This window comes from Tamandua tetradactyla, chromosome 1 (assembly GCF_023851605.1).
Source record: "Tamandua tetradactyla isolate mTamTet1 chromosome 1, mTamTet1.pri, whole genome shotgun sequence".
In the NCBI taxonomy this organism is placed as follows: Eukaryota; Metazoa; Chordata; class Mammalia; order Pilosa; family Myrmecophagidae; genus Tamandua; species Tamandua tetradactyla.
Genome location: NC_135327.1, coordinates 69,712,930 through 69,740,215, shown reverse-complemented (window position 1 = coordinate 69,740,215; position 27,286 = coordinate 69,712,930). Strand labels below are relative to the sequence as shown.

General features: G+C 38.3%; 1 long non-coding RNA gene and 1 other non-coding gene across 3 annotated transcripts in view; both read right to left on the bottom strand.

Moving 5' to 3' along the window:
* LOC143684807 (uncharacterized) overlaps positions 1-17,415 on the bottom strand; it is a 61,068-nt gene extending 43,653 nt beyond the window's left edge. The window contains exons 1-2 of one of the 2 annotated variants that reach the window (XR_013176181.1): positions 17,384-17,415; positions 16,344-16,465 (exon numbers count right to left, since the gene is read on the bottom strand). This is a non-coding gene — a long non-coding RNA (uncharacterized LOC143684807). Of the gene's footprint in view, positions 1-16,343; positions 16,466-17,152 lie in introns of both variants that reach the window. The other variant, XR_013176182.1, reaches the window with a different exon arrangement.
* Positions 3,579-3,640, bottom strand: LOC143653649 (U7 small nuclear RNA). Its single transcript, XR_013161441.1, has one exon. It is a non-coding gene; the product is annotated as a U7 small nuclear RNA (small nuclear RNA).
* Positions 17,416-27,286: the final 9,871 nt, after the last annotated feature.

The following is a 27,286-nucleotide window of genomic DNA, read 5'->3' as shown; positions in this document are numbered from 1 at the left end:
CTATTTTTATTTATTTTTTTATCCTATTTTTTTTTTTACTCATCTGTCCATACCAGGGACAAAAGTAGCATCAGACAGAAGGTTTACACACTCACACAGGTCACTTACATTTGAAGAGTGAGTACTAAGAGTCCCTTCAATCAGCCATGGGAGAGCAAGTGGTTTGAGATTGGTCAGTATAGAGTGGCCAGAGCAAGACTAAGAAAATGGGCAGGGGGAAGAGCAAAAAAAATGAGCCAAAATAAAGTATCAATGGCTGAGAGATTCCAAACAGAGTTGAGAGGTTATATTGGAGATTATTCTTACACATAATAAAGATACCTCCTTTTTAGTTAAGGTATACTGGAGAAACTGGAGGGAACTGCCTGAAAATATAGAGCTGTGGTCCAGTAGCCATGTTTCCTGAAGATGATTGTATAATGATATAGCTTTCACAATGTGACTGTGTGATTGTGACTGCTCCTTTTATCTACCTTATCAACAGATGAGTAAAATATATGGATTAAAAATAAAATAATAGGGGAACAAATGTTAAAATAAATTTAGTAGATTGAAATGCTAGTTATCAATGAAAGGGAGGGGTAAGGGGTATGGTATGTATGAATTTTTTTCTGTTCTCTTTTTATTTCTTTTTCTGAATTGATGCAAATGATCTAAGAAATGATCATGATGATGAATATATAACTATGTGATGATATTGTCAATTACTGATTATATATGTAGAATGGAATGATCATATGGTAAGAATGTTTGTGTTTGTATGTTGGTATGTTTAATGAATAAAATAAATTTAAAAAAAGAATATGATGCTAAAAAGACAGAACAATTTAAAGCAATGTGTAAACAATCTTCTTGAATCCTGGTTAGAAAAAAAAAAACAGCTATAATGTGCTTTAGGGCATTAGTTTTCACAGGTGTGTGTGTGGCTATGTGGAAGTATGATCTTATTCCTAAGAGACATGTCCTGAAGTATTTAAGGGTGATGTCACCAGGGCTGGCATTAGGGTGAGGCAAGAGAGGCAAGGTCATGCAAGTGGAGGGTCAGATCTCACCTGGATTTCAAATGCTGATATTTTGTTTGTTGTGGATTTTTTTTTTGCACTCTTTTTTAATACAATTATGTTTTAAAGTGAAAAAAAAAAGAAAGAAAGAAAAATGGACAAGATTTGAAATGGAATATGTCTTCTAAGCTGGCAAATCAGAGTACACAATGATGCTCATTGAAGAATTGCTTATTTAAAAAAAGAATTTGAAACAACCTAAAACATCTATCGATATGAGTGACCAAACAAATTAGGATGCATTTTAAATGGATACATGTTCCATGATGCTTTCTGAAGACACGTCATAAGGTTAAATCATATAGTCAAAGATGTTGATGCGAACACTTCATCTCCCTGTAGAACAAATAAGGATTGTGTTTTCATCAGTTATACTCTTTTTTTAGTAAGAAATTATAGCATTATTATTTATTTCAAAAGATTTATTAAATATCTATACAATGCTGGAAAATAACTTGCTGAAACCAAGTTTTTAGCTCACGTGACCTTTTTTTCCCTCTGTCCTAACTGACTGATTCCGTGAGAAGTATAGAACGGGTCGCAAAGCTATCTTCTAGGCTGCTGGGAACAGCTTCGGCTTTCAGGTATATTTCTTAACTCAGCATATTACTTCCCATGTTCCTTCTGGGTCAGAAATTACTGATAATTTTGGGAGATAAGAATCCAGGAGAGAAGCAAGATGTTTTGGTTTTAAGCCCACGGGTTTTGAAATTGACTGTGATCCAACTTGAATTTCAGTCCTGCCCACAACTGGGTGTCCATAGGTGAGGCACCTGTCCTTCAGACTATTCTTCATGTGTAAACTTTGGTTAATAACAACATTTAATAATAATAATAACAATAGTAATAATTGCAAACACTTATCAGGTGCTGTTTGGGATCCAGGCACTTTTTTCTAACTGCAATTCAGTGGTCTTTAGAACATTCGCAAAATAATTGTGCAACCATCATTATTATCTAATTCTAGAATATTTTTGGCATTCTAAAACAAAACCCTGAATCCATCAGCAGATATTCCCATCCCCACCACTCAGATTCTGCCAACCTCTAAACTACTATCCCTATAGATTTGACTCTATTAAACATCTATGTAAATGGGATCACACAATATGTGATCTTTTGTGCCTGGTTTTGTTCAATTACTATAGTGCTTTCAAGGTTCATTCATATTTTAGCATATATCAGGACTCCATTCCTTTTTGTCTATATTTTAAAATTTATTTATTTATTTATTTATTTATTTATTTATTTATTTACTTACATGGGCAGGCACCGGGAAGCGAACCCAGGTCTCTGGCATGGCAGGCGAGAACTCTGCCACTGCGCCACCATTACCTTCCATTCCTTTTTACAGCTGAATAATACTTCATTGTATGAATATAACATTTTGTTTATCCAATCATTTGATGATGGACATTTGATTTATTTCCACTTTTTGACTATTGTGAATAATACCGCTATAAACATTCATATACAAGATATTATGTGAGCACATATTTTCAATTCTCTTGGATGTATAATTAGGAGTGGAATTGTTGAGTCATATGACAATCTTACTTTTAACTCTTTGAAGAAACACCAAACCATTTTCTAAAGTGGATGTACCATTTGGTAGTCCCACCATCACTATATGAGGATTCCGGTTACACCGCATCCTTACCAACACTTGCTATTGTCTGTCTTTTTGGTTGTAGGCATCCTAGAAGGTGTAAGTGATATCTTGTGGTAATTTTTTAATTTACACTTCACTAATGACTCTTTTCATGTGCTTATTGCCATTTGTATTTTGTTTTTGGAAAATTGTCTGTTCAAGTCCTTGGTCCACTTTTTCATTGAGTTGTCTTTTTATTGCCGAATTGTAAGCATTCTTTATACATACTGGATACTAGATCCTTATCAGATATATGATTTGCAAATATTTTTTCCCATTCTGTTGATTTTCTTTTTGCTTTCTCGATAGTGTACTTTGATGCACAAAAGTTTTTAATTTTGAGGAAGTCCAATTGATCTATTTTTTCGTTTGTTGCTTGTACTTTTGGTGTCATATTCCAAGAACCATTGCCTCATCCAATGTCATAAAGATTTACACCTATGTTTTTCTTCGAAGAGTTTTATAGCTACAGCTCTTTCACTAATCTATGTGATCTTTGATCATTTTGAATAAACTTTTGCATATAGTAGATGGTAGGAGTCCAACTTCATTTCTTGTGCATGGATATCCAGTTGAAGGAATGCTGTAAAACAATTGTAGACAAAACCCTCTTTCCCTACTGAGTTGTCTTGGTACCACTGTAAATCAAATGACCACAGATGCATGGGTTTATGTCTGGCAGAGGCACTACTCTATGTGGCTTTACCTTTTTGGGTAATTGTGAAGATTATATAACTGGAGAGGAGAAAAATATTTTGCCCACTTTAACACTTATTCCCAATACATATGAACACATAACAAAGTGTGGACACTTTCAAAGACTTTCTCTATTTTGACAAAGTAAGACATTTCTTTTTTTTTTTAATAAGGGTTTCCCAGCTAAAGCCAGAAAACCTGCTAGACAAATTTTAAAAGAGCTGCAACACTAGTAAGACATTTCTTGCTTCCTTGTTTTAATTTGTGAGAAAATTTGGCAGTTTTAAAGAATTTAATAGTTTCCATATTAAAAACCATCATTGAAAGACGATAGAAGTTGTGAGTGAGTTGCACTTACTCATTAAGTGCAAATAATTTATAAGGTTTATAAAAACACACTGACCTTTAGGAAATTAAATAAAATAATTTAGTCCAATATTGATGGAAAAATATCCCATGAGAAGGAATATTACAGAAACTCCATTATTTTTACAATACAACTAATTTGGTACACTCTCGCCTTTCTCAGGTTAGATCTTTTGAGTGTCAAGAGTCAAAGGACTTGTTCAAATCCCAGTTGGCAAGCTAGCTGCTACCCCACAGCCTCTCACCCCAGGGCCAGTGTCCTTGCATTTCATCTAACCAAGCTCTGCTTCCTTGTCTCAGTGATGGAAAGCCCAAGGAGCACCTTCCTTCTTAAACAGGGACACAATGTTGTTTAATCTCTTTATCACCGGAAGCAATGTGCCCTGTTGAGGAGAATTCTGGCAGAGATTAAATGGATGGGGCCTCAGTCATACAGCGGGATGAAGAAGGGGTTTAGATAATGGGGTGAGAAGAGGTGACAGCATTGTCAGAAATGAATGCTGACATGAAACCTGCTCTATGAAGCTTCCAGAGCAAAATAGCTACTCATAGGACTTGGTTCAGGTCCCATTCAGTGACCTCTGGTTATTTTCACAACTGTCCTGTGCTTACCTAGGAGAATGGGGGGGGGGGTGGCTTGCATTGCAGTAGCCCACTAAAAATGAATGGGCAAGATTAGGCTGTAGCAAGGCAAGAGACTGTTTACTATAGCCAAAGAACTTGGATTATAATTGCTCTCAAGATATTGGTTGTAGGTTTGCATGGCTGTAAGGAAAATAATCTGAAAGAGAAACCACTTGCATGGTCACCAGCAATGACCTGTGCGTCTCCTCAGTCAGTTCGTGATTTCACAGAGTGATCCTATCTTGAGCGTCCAAGAGAACTTCCCCCCAAATGGCTGAAAAAAGTGTGGGTTTTTTTTCAATGTTAATTACATACCTACCTGTGAATTATTTCTACTTCTCACAACAACTCTACAACTCAGTATAGTTCCCATTTTACAGTGGAGAAAACTGAGACTCAGAGGCACTCGGCTCAGTATCACTGAGCTAATAGGAGGCAGGACAAAATCCGTATCTGTTTCCGAAAGCCCAGGTTTTACTCCTTTGTGTTGATACCACTCCTTTTAACATAACATTTTTGTTTGGTTCATTTTGTTTAGCTTTTGAAATTTTTATTTGTCACACTTGTCTTTATGTGCCTCAAGAGAAAAATGTTTAAGTATTGCAGCCAAAACCCCACTGACCATAACAAGGGAGGAGAAAAAGAATCTATGATTTCCCCAAGACACCCAAGTACAGCAGACAAGGAATTCCAGGCAGAGCATGAACATCTGAACTATCTTCAGGAAGGATTTTTTAATGGGATATAAAATTCTTTGTAATTTGGGTTTTTAGGATTGTCTTCAGGCCCTTGGATTCCGAATAGCTATTATATCAAGGACATTTTAGAATTAATGGAATTAGGCTCACCACCACCACTATTAACTATTAATCAATTAGAAGTATTAGCTGACTAAAGAAGACAAGAAAAATGAAGGGTAAATATAAGAAGTGCGGGTGCAAAATATTATGTTAATACTTCCAGATAATATGATTATCTACCTAAAAAACATTTAGAGTCAAGATTAACTGGTCGATCAAGAGAATTCAGAGGGTGGTTAAATATATTATAAAATATTTGGAAATCAAAAGCTTTTCAAATCTCTGCAATTATCAGTAAGAAAATACAATTTTACAAAGGTGTTCTATTCACAACATTAGAAAAAGATAAAATGCTTAGGATTAAATTTAAGATTTACAGAGGGATATAAATGAAAAATGTAATGAATAGGGAGTGGTATCATAATATAAGATTGTAAAAAGTCAATACTCTAGAGGAGGGGGAGACCACAAGCCACAAGGAAAGAAGACTAAGTTTGAATAGTTCTTCTGTCCCTGACTGTCTATCCCTCTTCCATTTGAAAGAAAGGACTCTGGGGTTTTTACTGTTACCTGATCAATAACAGAGCTTTTTGAGGACATTCCAAGACAGTAAATGGTCCTGTGGTCTACTTGGAACTAGCATATAGATAACTTTTCAAGGGAGATGCCCTGTTGGTTTTGACTGGATATTCATAGAAACCTTTTTTTTTTGTTTTAACATGGGCAGGCACCGGGAATCGAACCCGGGTCCTCGGGCATGGCAGGCAAGCGCTCTTACCTGCTGAGCCACCGTGGCCTGCCTGAAACTTTTAAAAAAGATGAGTAATAGAGCTAACCCTTATCTGTAAGTTTTGAATTTATATTAAGCTTCATCCCCTGTACAAAACCATTTTTTTCCTATGGATATTTTTTTCCATTGGGGGTTGTAAAGGAGAGCAGAATGTCTTATCATGATTTTTGCTTCAGTGACTTTGGGACAAATTGAAAGTCCTAAACTCTGGGAAAAAAAAAAGTCAATACTCTGTAATGAATATAATGAACCAGATAGTAAATATTTTTCAGCTTTGAGAGACGTACGGTCTCTGTCATAGCTATTCACTGCCACTGTTGACAGCACATAAATGAGTGGGGCTATGTTCCATTAAAACTTTACCAAAATGGTAAGAAGGTCAGATCTGGCTCATGGATGCTATAAATGATTGTTCTCTTTCCCCTAGCATAAAATAGCACAATGAGCATTATCAGAGATTCTAAACTATTCTCTCTTTTGAAATATTTCCTAATGATAAGTACTTGGTATTTGGATTACTGGGTCAAGTAGTATAAAATATTTTTATGGTTTTTGAAACTTATCACCACATTGAATTATATATAATATAATTGCTACAAGTTGCAACATAACCACTTATTCATCAAGATGAATCATTTCACATTAATATCATCAGAATTGGAAAAATTATTTTAGGATTATTAAATAAATAGGTTTAAAATCAAATTTCCCTCTCTCTCTCTAAGCCCAACTCTGTAAGGAAAATTAATACCTTCCCTTGTATGTTGGATATAACACACAGGGGTGAAAGTTTCCCCAACATCAGGGGACATGACTTCCAGTGTGGAGCCTGCCTCTGGTACCATGTGCCTTCTGAAGTAAAAGGGGTAAAGAAATGCAACAAAATAAGTTATCGGTGGTTAAGAGAATTCAAATGGTGTCAAGCAGCTATTCTGGGGTATTCTTATGCAAGCTTCATCTAGATATTGCTGCCTGCCATGGTTTGCTATATCCCCAACTCACGTCTTTCCTGTTAAGCCTAAAGAACACCTAGGGCTCTAACTGAGACTCTACAAAAGTTTCATGTTCTAAGTTTACTTCCCGAAACCTATAAGCTCCAGAGGGTTCCTAGGTCAGATAAGTCCTGAAACCCAGAGGTGGCAGCCTCTCCAAGAGCATCAACTAATTCCAGCCCCTTGTTCTATATTGTTGACACCCCTTTCAACATGAAAAATGTGGACTGGACATTGCCCAAAGACATCTATGGATTGGGAGTAGGATCAAAGGAGAAGGAAGAGTTATAACAGAAGATACGATTTAACAAAGGAGAATGACTGCTGAATTATTATATTGAAACTTCTTTTAGCTTCCAGTGTTTTGGAGCAGCTAGAAGGAAAACCCTAAAAATGTGAATGGTAACCCATGGCAAACTTTGAAAACTGTTCTGTAACTACTTGTTAAAATGTACTTTGAAAATTGTTGCTTTTTGTGTGTGTGTGTCTATAAGTTAAATTTCATAACAAAAAAAAATTTTTGATCAAACATCTTTGATAATCATTGAGGGAAAACATCCTTTTTACATTTATCGCAATTATCAGGTTATATACTTCACATTCTTATTCTTTGAAGTTAAAGTGGAAGCATTTTTAAGAAAAAATGTGTTGTGGTGTTCTTGTCAATATATGCAATATCATCCATTTAGGGGAGGCTTACCCTCACAAATTTTAGTTCTTGTGCTATTTAAAGACTATCTTTTTATGTTTACTATAAAGCATTTGCTTTGAAGATTTTAATTTAGTCAAGATGGAGTGTTTGTAGTTTAGCAGCTACGAATTTTATTGTAATTGACATTGAGATTCCCTAAGCAAAGTCTCATAGCAACTTTTAATGGGCTTTGAATATATTTTAGAATAAGGCTCTTCTCTAATTCCTTCCTTAGGTCTCTGGTTTTGAAGGTCCTGTCTCCTAGCAGTGGTCAATCTAAAAAGCAGAGATGCAGCAATAAGCAGCCCACCAGCTACATGAGTTACTTAGCATCACTATGCCATTTATGGCTGTCGTGTTTCATAAAAATATTTCAATGATTCAAACTCAATTTTAAGCATCATTACTTACATTGCATATTGATGAAAATCATTCAGTAATAGGAATAAATAAGATTTCCCTATTTCAAATGGGTGGACAGGTGAAAGGGACCAGTCACACAATAAAATGACCCAGTGTTAGTGTTAAGCTCTCCAAAATAGCTCAGGTTTTTTTTCTTTGTGTAAAAGTAAAGTGATATTAAAATCTTAGGAGTATTGCACTAAAACTTCACTGTGTCCAGCACCCATGGAAAATTCAACCTCTCTGAATAGCTGATGGGCTACTGCTTAAAATGCCAAGTTTATTCATTTAGTTTTAAACCCTTTGTATGGAAATCCATACACATGCACTGAGCTTAAAGGCATCTTCCTTCAACGGCTCCTTAATGACCAAAATAACCATTCATAGCTAAGGAAGGTAGTTCTGTTGTTCTGTATTTAATCTTAGCAAAACACTAGCATCCCTATTTTTTTTTAGTTTATTAAGCTGCCAGAATGCATATACCAGAAACAGGATGGCTTTTAAAAAGGGGAATTTATTAAATTGCAAGTTTACAGTTCTACAGCTGTAAAAATGTCCAAACTAAGGCATCCAGGGAAAGATACTTTGATTCAAAAAAGGCCCGTGAGTACAGAACACCTATATCAGCTGGAAAGACACATGGTGACGTGTGCTAGCTTTCTCTCCTCATTTCATAAGGCTTCCCCGGCATTTTCCTTCAGCATCTCCAAAGGTCTTTGGCTATGTGGGCTCTGTCAGTACTAAAGCTTTTCCTAAAATGGTTCCCTCTTAAAGGACTCCAGGAAGCAACCCCACCTTGAATGGGTAGAGACACATCTCCATGGAAACCATCTAATCAAAAGTTAGCACTCATAATTGGGTGGGTCACATCTCCATGGGAATAATCAAAAAGACCGCACCCAGCAATATTGAATGAGGATTGAAGGACATGGTTTTTCTGGGGTGCACAACAGTTTCAAAATGGCATAACATTCTATAGTGAGAAAATGGAGGTGCAGTCAATTTCCTTATGAGGACACCTCTGGCTAGGGACCAGTCTGGGTCTGCCTGATGTACCCACACATTGTACAACATCTCGGAGTCAGCCTTTGAGCCCACAGAAGGTGCTGGCTCTGCTGGAATGACCACCTTCCAAGCTGTAAGTAGCTGAGGGGCTCTGGGCCTCTAACCTCAATGGCCCCAGAGCCTGAGTCCACACTCAGAATTATTTTCTCCCTCCAGCCTTCCTGCTCTTTCCAGCATCAGTTCTTCTCTTCATTTTAAATTTGTTGCTCCTGACCTTCTTTGAGCTGGAAAGTCACAGAAAGCTTTTTTTTTTAAGTGAATTTAAGAAGAGCAAATAAATGACCTCTTTGTGAGGGGTTGGGACACCCACCCAGGAGCCACAGCTGTTGGGCAATTGTCCGCAGAGGCAGACAGAATCTATTTTGGTTATTCAGGGATATTTTTGACTCAGCACTTCTCAGTTCTGTCTCCAACACAGTAGAAATCTCTGCCCTAATTGTATTCTCATTCAATATTCTCTCACATGAAATTTAACTTTTTTATCAATGTCCATGCAATGCCATAAAAAATCTCCAGTAGCTTAAAATGTTCCACGTTTGCCAATATCTAACCACATATAACCCAAGTGTGAACCCTTTCCTTCCCCTCCTACCCTACCATCACCACCACCACCACTTCAAGAGTCCCTTTTCTCTAGGTGTTCAGCTCCTTGTGGGATAGGACCTACCTGGTAAGGCAGAGCGATGGGTCTCAAGCAGGTCCAAGTTTGTGTCTGTTTTAGCAAGAGGCTTCTAGAAATTTCCATGGTGCCACTCAACACTTGACCACCCCAGGACACAAACCCTATACATGCCAGGGCATCCCCAGAGCTTCAGATGGATTGAGTACAGCTTTGTCTGTAGTCTCTTTGGCCCGAGAACCTGACTGGCTCAGGTTCTCAGGTTCTCAAGGACGAATTTATCTGTATATATATCATCTTTTGGGTCGAACCTTATTTTTTTCTCCTTGACACATTATCCTTCTTATAGAGGTAACTAGCTGCTTGTTACCTTGGCCTGAAGACTTAAGAGAGGTGAATCTTTCTGAGCTTACCTGACCCTCTACACTTGGCCCCTGAGTTGGCACAGGCTGATCTGTATGCTGATAACTGGCCCAGACCTTTCTTATCACTAAAATTATCTACACAGTAGTTTTCAAACCTGGCTGCATGTTCACATCTCCTGGGGAGATTCTATAAACACAAATGCACACACCTCTCTCCCACCCCCAGATTTAATTGTTCTGGCTGGAGCCCTAACATTGATACTTGTCAGCACCTCCCAGGTCCTCTCATGTGCAGTCAGGGTTGAAAAACACTTAGACATCAGCTTATCTAATGAACACCAAAACCCAAAGTTCCTGGGTTCTCCAGCCTGGGTATAGACAATGTCACAGGAGCAGCAATATCCCACTGGCATATCGCTTTCATCCCCTCATGGTGGACATCAGTTCTTTCCAAATACAACTTCCAGTGTAGTTCTCAACTCCATCAAAGCCATGTGGCTCAGCCAGGGGACAAGACCCTACCACCAAAATGTAGAGCCTTGTACCGGCAAAGCCAAGTGGCAGACTCTGGCAAATGGCAAGGACACAGCTGGTGGAGAGATGGAGCTTGTCACCTACGTTGAAAGCTTCCGAGACTGAGAGAAGGGCTCCTGCTGGGACTCGCGGCCTCCTTACCTGTGTAAGTCTCAGGCATGAATTTGAATACTGACTGGTCAACTTCACTCCGATTCTCCTCCACTGTCTTCAGAGACTCTGCCCCTTGTGGGTTGATTGTGTCCGGTCCCCCTTCCCTGAGGCTGAGGAACCCTGGCTGCCAGTTCCTTCCCACAGGCTCCCCTAGGACAGGCTGCTTGAACCTCAGAGTAGATGGAATGGGAACTGTGGCCTTGCATGGCAGCCTCAGGGATGGCTCACCTTGCATGTGGATGGAGCCTTTCCTTAGCAGTGATTTGGGCTGCGCCTTGGGGGTTCATCTGTTCCACTTTCTTAAGTGACCAGAGAACGTGGAAGATCTAATAAGAAAATAGAGAGTGGTGGCCGTCGGAGCCCTGCTGGCTACCCAGCCTCAGCCTCGGTTCCTTGCCACCACCACCGTCTCCCTCTGCAATATGGATGTCTCCTGGATATGCCTCACTAGACTCTCTAACGCCCCTGTGACTTCGTGTGTGGCATGGCCGCCATCTTTCCCCCTCCCACCTGCTTCTACCTCCTCATCTTCCAAGGCCTGAGTGATGTGCCACTTCACAAAGCCTTCCCTAACCTTCTCCTCCACAAACAGTATTTTGGCCCTACTTTTCATTTCCTTTCAATTATTTGTTTATAGTTGGCCCAGTCCCAGTGGACTCTGAGCACCTTGAGATCAGGGGCCACACATTACTCAAATTGAATATTATTCCCTACCCAAAGACAGTTTCTCTCCCAGAGCAGCTGGCCAACAGACGTTTGCTGAGATAATGAACGCATGCAGTTGCCAGGAGTAACGTAAAGGCAGTCATTGGCAATACAGTTGGATGTGCAATATCACCCTGTGGGAGAGCAATCAAGAGTTGCTCTCCAGGGGAGTCTGACTACAGGAAAGATGTGGCAAAGGCAGGAACTTCTCCTCCATTTCCCGCTGGCACAGGGACAGGCAGTACCAGATGAGTTGAGGGGTATGTGTGTGGGTAGCAGCTACAAAAGCAACTTGTGTCAGAGAACCCCCATGCTGGCTACTGACATTGTCAAATAGAGAAGTAGCCTGAGTTGATGCCATCACCTGAGTCACAGAGAAGCTCTCAATCCAAATTAGAAACAGCTTTGTCTGGCTCTTCAAAAAGCAATGAGAATTGCTACTTTCCTATTTCATTTGGAGTAAGTATTAAAGAAAAATAAAGATGATGTCCACATTTTCTTTATCATGTATCATGGAGCCTACGAAGAAAAAAGTAATTTTACTTAGAAATAAAACAACCACTTATGAAATGTTACTTGGTTGAAAGTGCCTTCTCTCTGCTTTCCTTAGCCTAGTTCCATTTTGCTGAGACTTATATAAATATTTTGCATCTGAATGTTTTCTGGTATACTCATTATGTATTTTCCATCTGGCTATCGTCTCAGTCTGTTTCCACGTCCCTGGCCTCTCATTTTCCCACAGTCCTGTGTCAAAGTGAGAATGTTTAGACCCAGTCCCATGTTTCTTTCCATCAGCCAAATTATTTTTATAGGAAAATCTTGAGGTCAGAACGTTGTTATATTTTAAACAATCTTGAGAGCCAAAAGAGCTGGGAAGAGCTGAGCAGACTGGAATACGGAGGGCTGCAGCCACGCAGAGGTGCAGAGGCATGTGTCAGCGGCTGCACTTTAGTTTTCTGCTGTGGGATCTTGTCCATTTACCATTCTGCTCTGTTTTCCTTTTTTTTCAGAAATTTCTCTTTTTTTTTCTTCTTCCCCCATATTCTTTCTCTCCATTTCTTCCTCCTCTTTCATTTTTATTTCTTCTCTCTCTCTCTGCTTCCATTCTGTGCTATTTTATCCCATAAACAAAACTTCGTACCCTCACTTTATCTTTTGCCTTCTACATCTGTTCATTTCTCTCACTTGATTGATTTTTTTTTTTTTTTTTTTTTTTTTTTTTGCATGGGCAGGCACTGGAAACTGAACCTGGGTCTCTGGCATGGCAGGTAAGAATTCTACCACTGAGCCACCGTCGCATTGCCCCCACTGGATTGATTTTTATTGCAATCTATTATATATTCACATACTATGTAATCATCCAAAGTGTACAATCAGCAAATACGGTATCATCAAATAGCTGTGTATTCATCATCACAATCAATTTTTTAACATTTTCTTTACTCAAAAAAATAAAAATAAGAATAAAAATTTAAAATAAAAAAGAATGCCCAAAACATCACATACCCTTCATCACCCTCCCATTGTTAATTTATTTTCTGTTTGTTTTTTTTTTTTTCTTACTCACCTGTCCATACACTGGATAAAGGGAGTATCAGTCACATGGTTTTCACAGTCACTCAAACACATCTTAAGAGCTCTATAGTAATTCATGGGTTGAATTTTTAAATAAATTCACCTATGTACTGACACAACTTGACAGTTAAAGTTGATGTATTTCACCTAAAGGCCGTAATCTCCCCAATAAGTAGCAGATGAGTAAGAGTTCACTTGTGCAAGACTTTTTCAGGGTTCTGAGACCCATTTCTCTCCTGCTCCTTAGGGCTTTCTCTTGCATTCTGTGTTAAGGATGGGCGATGTCTTTGCTGACTTAGCAGCATTGTGTTACCGTCTAAGAATCTCCCGTCAAAGACCACCCCAAACCCAAGCAATGCTTAATAGGTCTGTAAGCAACTTGACCTGAGATGGAAATAATCTCCATCTCCCCAACTTTTTCCAAGAAATAAAGAGAACCTGTAAATAATGAAAACGGCTAGGGTTGTGGCTAAAGAGATTTCACGTTGCTGCATGACATTGCTGCTCTTAAACTTGCAGAAGAGAAGATTGCTCTGTTTTTAAACTTCCTTCCATCCCTCCAGAGATGAAAAGTCCCTCATTGCTGGATGTCCCCTAAGTCTGCAACTTACCTGGCTTGACACCTTTGTAAGGAGGAGGGAGATACTTATCAGCTCTGGTACAGAGATCATAGATGCTAAAGTCAGTTTGGTTTGACTATCAGTTCTATGCTTACGCACTCTGTGCCCTTAGGCAAGCATTTTGCTTTTGATAGGTTTCTCAGTTTCTTAAAGCATAAAATGAAGTAATTTATAAATATTTTAAATATATAGTGAGATATGTGTTTGTATACATGTAATGAGAGAGTGCAGAGTAGCATTTAGAAGAAAATCAATAAATAGTAGCTAATAAATAATTGGGACTATATAAAGATAACAAAAACCCTTTGAAAATGATGAACTCAGATTGTAGAATTATTTATGCACAGTTATGATGTATGCAATTAATTTCCCATGACTGTATCTTCTAAAAGCTCTGATTTAGATATGATACAATTCTGAGGTTAATCCCAATCTCTCTTCCTCATCAAGGGGAGAGTGAAATCCTTAGCAAAATCTGCTATTAGAGATGCTTTTCTGTTAAAAACTTGTAGTTAAGTGCATCTCCTAATGTAACTTATGTTGATAGCTTGATTGAACGCCACAAGTACTTGGTGAATCTTGGGTAGGACATGAGATTTTGTTGGTTTGTCCATGTGATGCCCTGATGAATCCCAGAGTGATTTGACCAGTGAGTGGAAAAGTATTTGCAAAGCCCCCTTCGGGGAATGGTGAGAATGGGGAGAAATTCAACTTCCCCAAGTTGAATTCTTGATATTCTCACAAGCAGTGTGGACAACCAAAGCTATAGGCTGAGTCCCCAGTCTTGGAGTTTGTTCATATGAAACTTAACCCCACAAAGGATAGGTCAAGTCTACTTAAAATTTAGGCCTAAGAGTCACCCCCAAGAGTGCCTCTCTTGTTGCTCAGATGTGGCCTCTCTCTCCAGCCAACACGACAAGTAAACTCACCACCCTCCCCTGTCTACGTGGGACATGACTCCCAGGGGTGTGGACCTTCCTGGCAATGTGGGACAGAAATCCTGGAATGAGCTGAGACTCAGCATCAAGGGATTAAGAAAAACCCTAGAATGAGCTGAGACTCAGCATCAAAGGATTGAGAAAACCTTCTCGACCAAAAGGGGGAAGAGTGAAATGAGACAAAGTGTCAATGGCTGAGAGATTCCAAACAGAGTCAGAGGTTATACAGGAGGTTACTTTTGCACATTAAGTAGATATCACCTTGTTATTCAAGATGTAGTAGAGAGGCTGGAGGGAACTGCCTGAAAATGTAGAGCTGTGTTCCAGTAGCCATGTTTCTTGATGATGATTAAATAATGATACAGCTTTCACAATATGACTGTGTGATTGTGAAAACCTTGTGTCTGATGCTCCTTTTATCTACCATGTCAACAGACGAGTAGAACATATGGAATAAAAATAAGGAATGGGGGAACAAATGTTAAAATAAATTTAGTTTGAAATGGTAGTGATAAATGAAAGTGAGGGGTAAGGTGTATGGCATGTATAATCTTTTTTTTCTGTTATCGTTTTATTTCTTTTTCAGTTGTCTTTTATTTCTTTTTCTGAATTGACACAAATGTTCTAAAAAACATGAATATGCAACTATGTGATGATACTGAGAATTACTGATTATATATGTAGAACGGAATGATACATTAATGTTTTTGTTTGTTCTTAATTTCTTTTTAATTAATAAATAAATTTTAAAAAACTTGTAGTTAAGCTTGCCTTTACTTTCTTCTACATACCACATCTGATTTAGCAGAAGCCAATATTTTCATATAAAATAACTTTTGATAGTAACCCAACATTTTGGGTTTTGATCTGCAATTGCTCAAAGTTCAGACATTAATTACTAATTTTTAACTGAAAATACTTCTCTAATGTTAGCTACCACTGTTCCTAAGTTGTCACTGCATGGAGCCAAGCAATACCAAAGCTGAGGAAGAGGTCCCCCTTCTGCAATGCACAACTTACAAATATGCCTACAAGGCCTGTTGATGCTGGCCAGAGACTGGCTTCTTCATCAGTCACCGTGCAGTGACAGCAGGCAATATGTAGATAATACTAACTTGGGCAGTCTTTTGGTTTGCTAAAGCTGCTGGAATGTACACCAGAAATAGAATGGCTTTTAAAAAGGGATTTTATTAAGTTGCAAGTTTACAGTTCTAAGGCCATAAAAATGTTCACACTAAGGCATCCAGGGAGAGACCCATTGACTCAAGAAAAGCCAATGGTTCCAGAACACTTCTGTCAGCTAGAAAGCCGCGTGGCTGGCATCTGCTGGTCTTTTGGCTTCTGATTTCAAACAGATTCCCCAGGGGCATTTCTTTCTGCATTTCCAAATATCTGGGTCTAGTGTTGGCTCTGAGTTTCCCCTTTTAAAGGACTCCAGAAACTAATTAAGACCCACTTTGAATGGGCAGAGTCAAATCTCCACCTAATCAAAAGTTCTCACCCACAAGTGGGTGTGTCATATCTCCTTAGAAACAATTTAATCAAAGGGTTTCCAACCTATAATATTGAATCAGGATTAAAAAAAATGGCTGCCCCTGCAAGATTGGATCAGGAAAAAAGACATGCTTTTCGGGGATACATAATGGCTTCAAACCAGCACAAGCAGGAATAGAATAATCTCCTAATGGGATCATACCTGAAAGCAGTATTTCTTTGTTTAGAAGACGTGTCTTCTTTGCTTTCTTCCTGAGTCACTTTATCAAATATTTCTCTGGGCTCAATGAAATCCAGTGGGATGTTGCTTTTTAAAATGTATACCTAGAGAACAAAGAAAGAACTCTTAGAAATTGAAACTATGATAGCTGGAATGAAAAATTGAACAGAATGATGAACGATACCATGAAAAAGTAGAAAAGAGAAGGAAATTGAAGGTGGGGTGGAAGACAACTGAAGGATTATTCTAGGACATATCATACCCAATCAACTGAAGTAATTGCAAAGAAAAATAAAGAAAATGATAGGTGAGATTTTCTTGGAGGAAGGGTAAGGGTGAAAATATTAAAGAAAGGATGCAAGAAAAGTTCCCATAACTAAAGGACATGCATTACCAGATTTACAGGCCCACCAAAAGTGCATGCCATTGCATATCTCATAAAATTTCAGAAACTAGTAGAAAAGAGATGGTCCTTAGAATCTTCCAAAGAGAGAAAAACAAAACAGGTTAATGAGCAAGATCAGAAAACAGAATGATTTCAGACTTCTCAACAGTAACATTGGCAGATAAAAGACGACAGAACAATGTCTTAAAAAATCCGAGGAAGAATAATTCTTAACTTACACAATGGTTGTGTTTGTGTGTCAACTTGGCTAAATTATGGTGTTCAGTTGTTCAGCAAAGCAAGCACTGCCCTAATTGTTACTATGAGGATATTTCATGGATTTAAATCATCAGCAAGTTAACTGCATTTATGGCTTATTATATCTACCGTAGGCAAAGGAGATCACCTTCAGCAATGAAGTGTATAATCCAATCAGTTGAAGGCCTTAAAGAGAAAATTGATGATTTCAGCAGTCAGAAAGAAGTTCTCTCTCTACTTTAGTCAGCCTTCTTTTCATGGGGAATTCATTGAAAACTTCATTGCAGTTCCCAGCTTGTAGCTTGCCTTATGAAATTTAGACTTACCAATTCCCACAATCATATAAGTCAATTCTTATAATAAGTCTCATAATACTTACAATAATATTGAATTACATTGTTTCTGTTTCCCTGGAGAACTTAGAACTTAGAATTCTCTATTCAGCCAAATTATCTATCAAGTTGTAAGAGTACAATAAAGACATTTTGTAAGGACTCAAGAAATTTACCTCCCTTGCATCTTTCTCTACCACATACTATAAAACCTACTCCACTAAAAAGAAAGTAAATAAAGAAGAAGATATGGAATCATTGATGCCACACACACACACACAAAATGCCCTGATAATAACATTGCAGAATCGTAGTGGTATAGTACTCCCATTTAGGCTGCTAAGAGTGTGGCTCAGAAAACTCCTGAATATTTAACAATCAGCTTTAGAGCACTGGAAAGAAGTTACTCCAACATACCACTGCATAGGATCCAGGAAATAGGATCCAGTCTAGGAAATTCCTAGATAACAGCTGTGCAGCTGATCTAGACACACCCAAGTTGGGTTGGAACAACAGGCCATAGGAACCTGTTGGAACAGGTGGAAGAAGTACATGTCAGGTGTGGGAATAGCTATGAGAGTGAAATCTCATTTGTCATAATGAGAAGTTAATTTATATTGTCAAAAATGAGTAAATCAAGAAATAGCAATATGAAAAAAGGTTTTCAGAAATTTGGAAATAAATGCCATTAAGAATTGCTGAAAAAAATAGGAAGGTTTTGCTTCTGGAGATTGAAGGGAAGAGAAAGGGATGGTGAGGCAAGTGAGATTACCACGATAGTATAAGACTATTGGTGGCATTTAACTTTTTGTTGGTACATATTTCATCACCGTTTGTTTTAGTTTCCTCACTGCTAAGAAAACACCATACAATGGGTTGGCTTAAACAATGGGAATTTACTGACTCATGGATTTGAAAAGTCCTTATCAAGCCATCATCAAAGTGATGCTTTCTTCCTGAAGACTGGTATTCTGGGTCTGGCTGCTGGTGATCTTTGGCCGTAGGTTTCTCTGTCACTTGGCAATGCAGATAGTGGCCTCTCCTGGCCTCTCCTTTCTCTTGGGTTTCATTGACTTTTGGCTTCTGGCTGCTCTGTGGCTTTTTTTCTTGTTGTGTGACCTTCCCTATAAGGTGTTCAGTAGTAGGATTAAGACCCATCCTGGGTCATACCTTAGTTGAAGTAACTCCATCAAAAGGTTCTATTTGCAAGGGTTTATACCCACAGAAATAGATTAAGTTTAAGAACATGTTTTTCTAGCATACATAACTCCAAGCTACCAGATCTTGATTAAAATTAAAATTTACTTAACTTAAAATATTCAACAATGGATTCTCTTTTCTCATACTGTACCAATAGTTCAAAAGATGCAGCATCCTAGTGCCTTCATGTTTGGACAGTGCCTACTTAATGTTGTCCTTCTCTTTCTTTCTTTCTTTCTTTTTAATCCTGGGACTCCAGATGCCTTTCCTGTATGCTTGTGTATGTGTCTGTGTGTGCATGCATATGTGTGTGTCTGTGTGTCTATGTTTGTGTATGGCAGGAAAGAAACATATGCCAACTCCTTAAACTTTTTTTATTTCTGACTTTCTCAATTACCTAGGATCCATTCTTTCCCTTGAGACACACTGATTTCATATTAGGATTCATATTTATTTGTTCATGGCTGTGGTGGATTGAACTGAAGACCCTAGTTTGGACATCTTGATCTTGACCCACATTCTTATGGTTGAGGAACCATAGATCTCTTCAATATATTACTTTTTCAAAGTGTGCCCCAACTGAATCAGGGTGAGTTTTAATCTGGATTCCTGGAGTCCTTTATAAGTGGAGTTGAAATTCAAACAGAAGAGAATACATGGGAAGCAGCCAGAAGCTAGAAGTCAACAGAACCAGGAAGAGAAAGGGGAAGATGCCACATGTGCATTGCCATGTGACAGAAATGCCAAGGAACCCCAAGGATTACTGAACAGCCAGAATATACTGACCCTGGGAGAAAGCAAGCTTTCTAGCCTCTGAAACCATTAGCCAGTAAATTCCTGTTTTTCACCCAACCCATTGTATGGTATTTGTTTTAGCACTGAGAAACTAGCACAATGACTTTATGTAGCTATTTGTTTAACCTGGAGTAAAGTTGTCTTTCTTTTTATCTATCTCTTTTTGCCTTTATCATATCTTCAAGTTCTTTTAAACTGTTAAGCACACTCTCTAGTCTATGAGGCCCATTTGATCCTGGAAGCAACCCCTCAGGAGCCATTGATCCTGTCTGATCTCTTTCCTAGATCCCTGAGCACATCTTCAAGGGACTTCCTGATGAAAGAGTTTGTGAGTCCTTCAATGTCTAAAAATGTTTTATTCTGTCCACACATTGGATTGATGGCTTCTCTGAATGCAGAATTTGAAATTATTTCCCTGTGAATGGGTTCCTCATTGCCTTCTAATATTCAAAATTGATGATGAAAAGTCTGATGCCAGTAATATTCTCACTTATTTGTGTGTGACTTTTATCCTCTCTGGAATATTTCACTACCATTCCTTCATCCCTGGTGCTCTGAAATTTCAGCATAAAGTGTTACTGTGCTGATTAAATAAGCTAAGATGTTGAAAGTACTTGGTACTAGCTGGAGCATAGTAAATGCTCAATAAATGCTCAATGCTATCATAAATGGTGATAATGATAATGGTGGTGGTGGTGGTGGTCATGGTGATAACGGTGTTAGTAACAGTGGTTGTGCCAGAGGTGATGATGGTGATGGTCATTTTTTACTGTTAGATGAGAGATATTTTTCATTCTACTGCTTGGCACTTGCCAGGTTCTCTTGTCTCTCTTTGCACCTGGATCTTTTTTCCTATGAGGAATTTAGTGATTGCTTATAGGCTCTGCTTTCTCTGTTTCTGGTATTCTTCCAACCAGCTGTTGGACTCCTAGATTATTCTTTGGCACTTCTCTTAATCTTTAAATTCATATTTTAATTAACTTATATTTTTTGTTTTACTTCCAAAGGATTCCTTGACTTTATCTATCAACACTTCTAATTTTATTCTTTGGATAATCATATTTTTATATTACCCATAGTCTTTCTTATCCTCTGATTATTCATTTTCTATAACATCCTACTCTTGCTTAATGGATGAAATTCTGGGTGGATGGTACTTGAAGCTTTGTTGCTGTTGTTATTTCTTGTCTACTTACCTTGATTTACTCCGTTTATCTTATCTGTCAGACTCATGCTACAGACTTTCCTTGAATATCTGGTGATTTTCCATTACTGCTCATATCTAAGAACCTGGGAAACTTATATGAGCTGCATTTGTCAGCTGGCAAGGAATGATTCTTTTATGAGTTGGCGGTGGGGAGACATTAAATGCCAAAATTCCAGAGTGTCATCCCCACAGTAGTTGTTCTAACTCTACACAGAAAGATTGTTCAGTTTATTTAGAGAAGTATCTTTTAATTTGCGATAACTAGGGGGAAGTGCCAGGGGCTGGGGGGTAAGTGGCAGGGTCAACAGTTCTGCCTACCGGCTTTCAATCAGTTACCTCCTTGGCTTCTAGAATCTTTAAATACATTGGAGCTTTGAATTTTCTAATACTGTAACCATCTCCACCCAGCACATTCCAGGCTTACCATAATATTTCTCTTCCTTAAGCAAGCAGGTAAAATACACACACATAAATAAAACAAAATCTCACTTCATCAGAGAGCCTACACTCCACATGAATTTTAGAAAGATTGCTTCAGTGTAAACTTGGTGGCTGGATTGGCAGTAGAGAATCTGGATGCAGAGGTCCAAAAAGGAGGATTGCAATGTCCTGGTGAGAAATTTCAAAGGTCTGAGCCACAAGATAGAAGTTGTAAGAATAGGGAAGAAGGTCCAGATAAAAGGTAGGATGGACAAGATTTGTTGTTCTTTCTCATATTTAATGAAAACAAACAAACAGACAAAATTGCAACTCTTCAAAAATACATGGGTTAAAATATATATATATATGTAAAGACTAGAAGGTAGTAATCAAAATATGAAAAGCTGTTATATACACTAATGATCACATTCTGAGTTTCATACTACCCCATCCTAACCTCCAGAAGTGTTTTCTGTGGTTTCTTGTTTCTCTAGTAACAAAAAAGAGAACAAATAGAGCAAGAATGTCTTTTAGGGGTTAAGGAAAAACATCCATTCAAAGAAAGCAAAAGGAGTCCATACTCCGACAGCAGAGCTTAGCAGTTTACAATTCTGGTGCAGTATATTTGGTTCCAAATATACTTCTTTGGCACCTAAAGCCAAAGAAGACCCTAGGTTAAATGGACTTAAATTTCTGACAACAGAAAACAGATGCCTCCAATTGTAGAGACCAAGTAGTCCCTGGAATGGAACTTGAGCAGGAATTTATTGCATGACTCCTGGTAGTTGACAGCAAATTCCATCATGATTTTATAAGAAACATTGAACTTCTTAGTTCAAAAGTCCACATGGGTGGAGGATGTGTCAGTGAACTGGACTGAGTAGTTGCCTTTAGTGAGAGACTCGGCTATCTGATGTGTGATAATACCAGGGTAAGTCTCAAGAGCCTAAAACAAAGGGGAGGTGCTCTCCTGACATCTCTTTCCATTGAACTGGGCCTCTCAAATTCAGCATCTTAAACAGTGCAGAACCCTATGCAGAATGAAAAGACTCTCAAAGTCTTTCAAAGGGCTTTGATCACCATGTTAAGAAGTTTGGGTTTTTCCTAAATGAGATGGAAAGCTATTAAATCAATTTAATTAGGAAAAAAAAAAAAGGTAAGACCAGACTTGTATTTTACGAAGATCACTGGTGTACTGAAGATTATTAATTAGGATGCATGGGGGAAAGCTAAAGAGAGAAAAACCAGTTAAGCAGCTATTTTAGAAGATGAGGTAAGAGCAATCTGAACTAATGCACAGAGTTGGGATAGAGAGAAGGGGATGGATTTGAGTGACATTTAGGAAATAAAATCAGTAGAACAGAAACTAGCGGATGAAAGTATGATAGAGTCCAAGAAGACCATCAAAACTAACCATTCTCGTCTAGTCCACCGGGTAAACTGCATTGCTGGAAACTAACATAGAATAGGCAGGGGATATCAGTCTAGAGAGCAAGGATACAATAATTCATCCAGTGAAGTGAATTAGGGGACCGAGCCTTAGGAAAGAGATCATGGGCGGAGATAAAATCTGGGATGCGGTCCTGATTGGTAGGTGATGGGTGAGCCTTGAGAGTTGAGGAGGACATCCTGGTGACTATGAACAGTGAGAATAGCTCCACCAGAAGACAAGCCTCGGGGCAGTAGAGGCAGAGTCAGCACAGAAGTGACCAGAAAAGGAGCCCATGAACCCAGTGAGATTAGAGTCCCCGAAGTTGAGACCGTTTGGGTGTCCAGAGGGAGTAAATGCATTTCAAATGGAGAACTGAAAAGCTGTCTGTGCCTCCTCACAAAGCACAGATGCCCAAGGTAGGTTTCTGGATCCCCCAGTGGGAGCGATTTGGTGCTATTCACCCATTTTGATAAATCTCAGGGGACTTTCACATGGACAACGTTTTTCCAGCTGTATCTTCCAGAACCGGTGCCCTTGGTCATGGCTCCTCCCAGCTAGTACTTCTCTCAAACCTGCCAAGACTTCACCTTTTCATTTTGCCAAATACTAATTTCACTGTAGGATAAAGGGGAAAGAACAAATAAACCACACAGTAGAAAGTCATATGAATTCATCATTTCTTTGAAATGGCTCATTCCAAATATTCTGATGACTATTTTTTTTAATGATTTAATTTCAAAAGCAAACCAAGAGCTGTTAAAATCTTCAAAACAAACTGAAAGTGAAAATCATATTCTAAGACTCAAGGACAAAGTTTTGCTTTTGTACTTACAGGCTTTCCATAATAAAAACATGCTAAAAATATCCAAAGAAAAATAACTATGAAAGAACATTTATTTCAACAATCTCCCCCCTACTTTTTTTTAAATAAGGACCAGCATTATGGATTTTCTAAAAGTCATAAATTATTTTGATATGTTTTAGTAATGCAATAACCACATGCTTAATATAAGTAAAATATGAGTACAAATTTTATGTGTTGGTCTTGGAAAAAAGTTGAATTTTCTACTTGTATCTAATATAAATTAGTGTATTATTTTTAAATATAAAATCCAGAAAGGTCATATTTAACTATTTAGAATTATATATCAAAGATTTAAGTAAATAGTCATATCATTTGTCTTAAAACTGTTTCACACTATAATAGTTCTATGTAAAAAAAAAATTAGATTGAAAAAGAACCAGTCCATCTTAAAGCATTTTAAAATAGTGCACTGAAAAAAAACATAAAGCAAAAGCCAGCTATTCCATCTGGTCTGCAGGCCTGCACTACTTCTCAGGAAAGCTTCATGCTGGGTCTGCAGTCCTCGCTGTTAAGAATTCTTGGGTGTCATGATCCTGGAATGTTCACACATTTAAAAAATCAGTTTCTCCAAATGGCCGATGTAAGAAATCACTGATGACTTAAAAGTTATTTTGTACCACACACAAAAAGAAAAATGACTTTGAAGGGGGAGTGAGAAAGAGGTTAATATAGTTTTCTTAAACAAAATTAAGATTTTAAATTAGATTATATACTCCCCTAGATTATATTGGCTTGAAGCATATCATTCACTTTATCTAAAATATTAACAATTAGAAAACTCAGACACATTTCAGCAGTATCCTACAATCATTGTTTAAGAGAAGGAAAAGAGGAAGGAAATGAACATTTGTTAAAATTTTACTATGCACCAGAAACCTGCCTGGCTACTCCTTTAGTTCTTAAAATAACTCTATAAGACAAGGATTATTATCCCTATCTTATAAATGAAAAACAGCTCACAGAGAGATAAAGTAAGGGTCCATATTAACTAAGATAATTTAGTTACAAAATAATTATGTAGTTATTATATATAATAACTAAATAACTAATTACCAAAAAACTATATATAGATAATATATGTAGCCATATATAGTGTATGTAGTTACAAATTTATAGTCATATTATAATGATGTAACACCTATAACTTATAACTGTGTAAGATGCAAGTAATCCCATAACTAAAATAATGATATTCACAACAAACAGAGCTGTAAGAGACCTTAAAATTTCTTTCTGTATGCAGTCCTTCTATACACATCAATAAATCTGTACCGTGTGCCAGATATTTCCACATACTATAACAAGATGCATTCAGAAACATAATTAGATGCTCATCCATATCAGATGTTTGAAAATACCACATGTCAGGAAGGATGTGAAGCATCAGGAACATAAACTGGTGCAAACATTTGAAAACCAGTGGACACTTTCTTCTTTGGATACTAAAACATAATTCTAGTCCTAGGCAGAAGATTTCAGGCTTATATGCAACTGGAAATCTGAATGCAAACATCCCAAGTGGCATTGTTTTTAAGAGTCCAACACTGGGGGAAAAAAAAAAAAACAGTTGTCCATCAGAGATAAAATGGAGAAATAAATAAAATGGAGTATATGCATGTTGTGGAATACTATACAGCAATGAAAAGGAATGAGCTACATTCCCCAACATGGGTGAATCCTCTGAACATAACTGAATAAAGGGCAAAATTGAGTCAAAGAAATAAAACATACCTTGACTGCATGTTTGCATTCATAACACAGTTTCAAAAGTAGGTAAAAGTGGGCAGTGGCTCAATGGTAGAATTCTCACCTGCCATGCCAAGGACCTGGGTTTGATTCCCAGTGCCTACTCATGTAAAAAAAAAAAAAAAAAGTAAGTAAGTAAAAGTTAAGAAAACTATTTAAATATATATTTAGATAGGGAAATACAAGAAGAAACAAGAGGATGTTTATCCCAAAATTCAGGATGGGAGTACTGCTAAGGCAAAGGGGGAAGGGTCTGCGACTTGGAGAAATTGTCTCAGAGATCTTCAGGGCTACTTGCAACATCATTTGATAATTATTTGTTAAACAGCACACTTCATGTTTTATATACTTTAAGTATATTTCACAATAAAAAAGTTTTTGAAAACCAATCCGCTCAAATGTGTATATAACCAGTAATTGTGGATATAGATATTACATGAGTTTTTTTGCTTTCTGTTCTTTGATTTCCATAATTTCCAAATTTCCCACAACAAATCATTAATATTGCATTGAACTGAAAAACCGTTCCTAAAAACGAAGGGAAGTAAACCCTCTTAGAACTCATTCAGCTGGTCCCCACTCTCTGGCTAGGAAGCCGTGGAGGTGAACAGAGGAAAGGACAGGCCGGCATTCCAGAGGGGCTTTATGAGTTTGCCTCGACTAATAAAACGCACGAGCGACTTGCTTGGGACCCCGGAGGAGACTTTGTGTCCCGAGTTAACTGGAGAAACGTCGCCTCTGTTTCCACAGTTGCCACAGACCGGGCTTGGAGGAGGCGCTAAAGGTGGCGCAGCACGAGGCTCACATGCGCCCCCAGGGCAGGACCAATGCACGCTGGGCCGCACTGTGCCACATGGAAACACGCGTCCCACCCAGCCTCCAGGTCTCAGGTCCCTCCCATTCTTAAATACTTAGAATTCATTCAGGTCGGGGCCTGGACCTACCCCTACCTTCCCAGTGTGACTTGCTCTTGTCACTTCCTTCTGGACCCCAGTGTCCTCCAATGCGAACAAAGGTGTTGGACAAGAGTTATTAGTATTAGTTTAATTGATTAATAACTGACTGTGATGTGTGTTCTATAAGATAGCAAAAAATGAAAATCAAGTATATACATATATCAGAGAAAACAACAACAGCAAAAAAATCACTCTAAGTGCATTAATAAGGATAAACAAACTTCAAGGGTGGTTCTAGGCACAGAAAAATAGGAAAGAGAGAAAAAAAGATCTTCCACAACAATCATCAAAGATAACTCCAGAGGACTTCAGAACCAAAACTGTTTGCTCGGCTTTTATGTAAGAGGTCACTTCAGAAGGACTGGACCTTTTCACACTTAGGAACCCATGGAATCCTCAGCTAGAGGAAGAAGTAGAGCCGTGGGGCAAGTCTCTACTAGGTGGCGAGGCTGGGGCCGAAATGGAATCAGAATCTGACACCATCTCTTTGGCTTCTCAGCTTTTCTTGGTATCTCTTCTCTCACGGTGTTCTAATTTGCAAGCTGCTGGAGTGTGATAAACCAGAAAAGGAGCTGCACTTTAAAAGGGGAATTTAATAAGTTGCAAGTTTACAATTCTAAGGCTGTGGAAATGTCCAAATTAAAGCAAGGCTGTAGAAATGTCCAATCTGACATCCAGGGAAGGATACCTTGGTACAAGAAGGCCAGTGATGTTCAGGGTTTCTCTCTCAACTGGAAAGGCACATGGCAAACATGGCAACGTCTGCTTGCTTTCTCTCCAGGCTTCTTCTCTCGTTTTCCTTCTTCATCTCCTAAGGGCTCTGGCTGTGTAGGTTCTGTCGGCATTAAAGCTTTTTCCAAAATGATTCCCTCTTAAAGGGCTCCAATAAGCAACCCGACCTTGAATGGGTGGAGGCGCATCTCCATGGAACCCATCTAATCAGAAGTTACGACCCACAACTGGGTGGGTCACATCTCATGAAACAATCAAAATCCCGTGAAAACAATCAAAAAGTTCCCACCCAGCAATGATGAATAAGGATTAAAGGACATGGCTTTTCTGGGGTCTACCACAGATTCAAACTGGCACACACAGTCACAGTGGCTTCACGTCGGGTCTTTGCAGCTCTAAAATCCTAAGACATGTTTGTTGGGCTGAAGAATGCAAGGAGAGGAAACTGGCAGCTTTTTTGAGCAATTACCTGTGCCAGGCCCTTAATTGGACACATTTTCTTTCCCTTAATCCTTGTTGTTTACCTGAGAGTAAGTCCTCCCTGCCTTTCATAGATGAGGACACGGAACCACACCATGACAGCCTCTTCTGGAGGAA